The sequence below is a fragment of the Centropristis striata genome, chromosome 14 (assembly GCF_030273125.1).
Source record: "Centropristis striata isolate RG_2023a ecotype Rhode Island chromosome 14, C.striata_1.0, whole genome shotgun sequence".
Taxonomy (NCBI): Eukaryota; Metazoa; Chordata; class Actinopteri; order Perciformes; family Serranidae; genus Centropristis; species Centropristis striata.
The window spans coordinates 20,173,684-20,178,603 of NC_081530.1; positions in this window are offsets into that span (position 1 = coordinate 20,173,684).

The window sequence follows — 4,920 nt, forward strand, 5'->3', positions numbered from 1 at the left end:
AGGGCAAGTGATGGCATCACGCACGGCTCGTACGAATGTCACGCACACTTGATTTTGATTATTTGAGCAACTTTACATTAACAATAATCACAGCAACAGCAGGATTACCCCCTTCTTATGTTGTGGGTCAAATTGACCCTTTTCAAATTTTAAAAATCTAAAATAAAATAGTTTAATCCATAACAATCCAGTTATCCTTAAAGGGAAATTATGAGGGATATACAACATACAAGTGGACCACATAGAACACATTTATGATGTTTAAAAAAAAAAAAAAAAATACTACCCCTAAATGTCAAAGATCTGTGATGGGACATTAACATTACATTGGGCGTTTATGGTATTTCTGTTTGGGATATTTCTTATTTTAAAATAAATAAAAAAACAAGACACATTTTCTGCTTACAGAAACACAAATTTGCCTTTTTATTTGCATCTCCACAACATTTATCAAAATTGTGACATTAATAGTGCTAACATCGCATTATTTTTCAGATTTGTAACAAAATAATTATACATCAATTATAAATAAAAACAAATAACCATTTGCCTTTTTGTTTGCATCTCCATAACATATATCAAAATTGTGACTTTAATTTGTTCAGGACACCCTATTAACGGTTTAGAATTGTTAAATGGGTTTAAACTTAGCCACGTCACAAAAAATAAACTTTTTGAAATTAGCTACTGTTTTACATTTCTGTTCCCAGTCACCCCCATATTTTGGAGAAGTCACTTCTTGTCACAGTCACATGACCACCACACCAGCATGTTGAGTATGTGTCACTTAGGGATTTAATGAGTTAAGGTGAAGCATAAAGCTGAATATGGGAGATTATAGAAGGTTGAAAATGTTTGTTACACAGGTGTCACCATGGGTTCTCTTGGGTTAAAGTATTTTTTCATTAAGAGAAAAAATTTAAAATGTAAAATTAAAAAAAATAAAAATTCAATGTCATGTAAAACCATTGTATTTTATATGTAAGTATTTCCAATGTAAACAAAAAAAAGTTTTAACATGCATTTTTTTTAATGAAAAAATTGTGAATTATCCTCATTGAACCATGATCTGTAAGAGGTAAATATCACCATTGCACTAAATATTGATTGAAATGGTCAGTAATGGAGTTGTTAATGAAATATAAACAATGTTTATTGGGATTTTTTTAGTTTCTGCCCCTTTTGGATAATTAAACATGCCTTGGGTTATTGCTGTTCCAGAAGGAATGAATGCAACAGGAGGGTTCAATGCAATGCAGTTAAAAAATAAATGCAAAAAAAAGGCTAAAAACAAAAAATATAAATTGAGTTTTCAACAGAATGAAACAAAGAAAAGGAGATGTGTTTGCAGCTGATGACGGAGAATGAGCGAGAGGAAGTTGTGCATTGATACTGAAAACTACAGGCTTGTGGTGATACAGGTCATACGCATTGAATTTCTTTGCTAAAAATCTGTTGGGATCACAATCGTATGATATACTGGACCCCACTATCACATTGTGAAATTACAATTTACTCCACTACAAATTTAAGTCCTGCTTTCAGAACTTACTTAAGTTAAAGTATCAGCATCAAAATGTACTCAAAGTATAAAAAGTAAAAGTACTCATTTTGTATACCTTGCTTTGAACAACTATCAGTTCAAAACCCAAAGATTTACATTTTTTATTGATATAAAATAAAGAAAAGCAGTAAATCCTCTCTTGATAAACTACTTATAAATCTTTGCATGTTTACTCGACTTTAAATCTGATCTAAGCGATTCATCGGTTATCAAAATTGTTGATAATTTTCAGTTAACTGATTAACAAACTAATGATTTCAGCTCCAAAAGCGAGGTCAGAGTACATTTCTGCCATGAACACAGCAAAATGAAGAGAAAAGAGGCAGAAGACTGAGTGTCTGCAGATACAGACATCACCACACTAGTGGATGATGATTAAAGGGGATTTTTTAAATGATTCCAAATGTTGTTTTTTAGAAAAAGCCGGCTCATTCTGCCCTCAAGTTTCAACTTGTGGTTAAAAACAATTACCTGAGAGGCCATATTACTCACCCGTTTTTCTTTCCATTCTACCTTCCTTCTCCCGAGCGTAACATTTATGACATTAAAAACACTTACTAATACAAGTGTCAGCCCTCTGTCTGTCAATAACAAGATCTGCACTGTGTAATTGGCAGTTGACAACATGACACATCAAAACCACAGAGCAAAATGTCAGTGCCAGTTTTGGGGAAGATCCACAATTATAAATTGTGAATTCAGTTCCATGCATTTACAAAAAAAAGGTGGACAGATATCTCTGCCACACCTAAATGTCAAACCACAGAAAACAATTCCCAAACTCACTGAAAGCTTCTGCATTTGTGAGGAGCCGCACATTTTCCCTGACTGCTGTGCCAGTAGGCCATCCGGTAAATAACTTTGTCTCACAAAACAAACAAACACTTCATTGTCATTCCATCACTTTAACTGGAACTGGTTGTTGTGTTATTAACTCAGCTTTAACAGGTGTAAACAACATGTTGAGACAATGTGGATCCTGGATTAACACCCCTCAAGATGGGAGGACGGGGACTGAAACGGGGAGAAAGAACAAAAACAGAGTTTCAGACGTGTAATCTGTCTAATCCACAAAGCTGTGAAAACGATTGGGGAGAAAAGGGGGAGGAAAGGAGGGGAAAGATGGAGTTAAAAGAGGGCTAATTTCTAACTAATTTAGCTAAGGTGATTAAGTGAGACTGGCTTGATGAGAAAATAAGCTGTTAGAAGGACTCTGACCTTGTTTCAATGTATTTAACTCAATGTGATATTATAGATAACAAAGACACAGAAAGCACTATTTGCATGGTTTATGCACTGCATATACATTTAATAATAATAATAATAATAATAATAATAATAATAATAATAATAATTATTATTATTATTATTATCATTATTATAGTATAGCACCAAGTGCTTCACAAGAAAAAAAAAAAGATGATGAAAACATGCAAACAATCAAAACAAAGCAAATAAAAGCAATAAAAACCTAAGCCACAAGATAAAAACATAGGACCATAACAATATAGGTTTAATAGATCAGATAACTTCATGTATTTTACAAAAAAAATATTTACAAAAAAAGAGATGCATGCAAACAAGATGATGCATGGTACAAAATGCAGGCTGTGCAAAAATATTTATCAGTATAGTTAATACTAATATGCAAATATAGTCGCACACACATGTTAAACTGTGATCACATTTCTGATGTGTGTTTAAACTTTGACAATTTTTTTATGAGCTGCTGGGAAAGAAAAACTTGCTGCTTTATTATCTATTTTGTGCTGCATCTGTCACTGCATGTTGTGAAATTTCACGTTATCTTACTTAGTAGAAAAGGAACCTTCTTTGAATTGCAGAAGCAATAATGATAAACAGACATTTTGTGCCTAAGTAGCCCACTTAGTGGTGAATCATCGCGTTGGTGATTACCTAACAACTGTATGGCAACAAGTGCTTTAATTGGCAGTAAAGTCTGCGGTGGATCCCTAATCTTCGGGGCCATTGGGGATGAAAGTGGACCAGGCCAAGCCGCAGGCAGATGGGCTGTTATGGAAGCAGATTCACGGGGCCCCAGACAGCCTGAGCCCTGCAGCGGCCCAACTTGGCTGGCTTGGCCCCTACGGTGGCTGGCTTTAGCCTGCATGCATGGCGTGCTGTACAGATGGGCCCTAATTGGCTGGAAAGACCCAGGTAGTTTGCCAATCTGCGAAGACAGAGAGATTAGATTAGCCATGTCAGATTACAGCAGAGCAGAGTCAGACAGAGTCATCTGACTGTGATGCAGCTCACAGACTCACCCACTGAGAGAGAGGGACAGAGGAGAGGAGGAGAGGGGAGGGAGGGGCTGAGCTGTTGATGTTGTAAGAGGGGAAAAAAGCATGTTGATGATAAAGGTGTTTATATTAGAGACTACGTTTAAAGATGAAAAAATAAGGTGTTTGCCAAGGCCTGAGAAGAAAATGCATAGGGGGAAGAAGAAAAGGGGATCTCACATAAATAGATCATATTCTGTGGTTACAACATCAGTGCACAGCAAGAAATACAAACATCTGCAAATGGGAAAAAAAGTGCCACACATGTAAACACATCCATCCATCCACACACACAAACACCCACACCCACACACACACACACACACACACACACACACACAAACACACACACACACACACACACACAAGTGAACAACATTATTCACCTCCTGCCCCGCTCCTTAACAGATGGTGCAGAGTGCAGCCACTGAAACAGATAATCCGTTATTGTTCTGAATATTTTGATTATCGTCCCGGTTGTCATTTCAAAAACATACACAAATCACTGCCTAACCTTGGCTTTATCCGCTGCTCTGGAGCTAATATCTTTGGCTTAGGGCCCGAAGCCGTATTGTAATATAACTGAGAGTGCTATTCCATAAGCTTCTCATTTTAGAAATTGACAATGTACATGATTTGTTTTACTTAGAGAGCATAACAAGAGGCTTGGAGGAGAGATTTGAAGAAGGTGTTTACAATTGCTGGCTTGTGCTGCTGCTGCTGCTGTGGAATCGAACTTAATCCACAGATGCACTGATATTTCCTAACAGTGAAATATATTATCCTTCACCTCAAATGGCACTGCTGTTCATTCATCTCTTTATGAAAAAAAACTGTGAATGATAACACCATATCCCAGCTGCTCTCAAAGAAACACAAACAATAAAGTTGGTTTAAAACTGACACGCCCCAGTCTCTTTTTATTTTAATTAAATCCATAAGCAGTGCCGCCCGACCTTAAATTAGTGCCGATCGATAAAGGCCGTGGTGGTAGTTGCGGCCTGATGCCAAGTATTGATTTTTGGTTAATGTTTTTGTTCTGCAGTACGCATGACG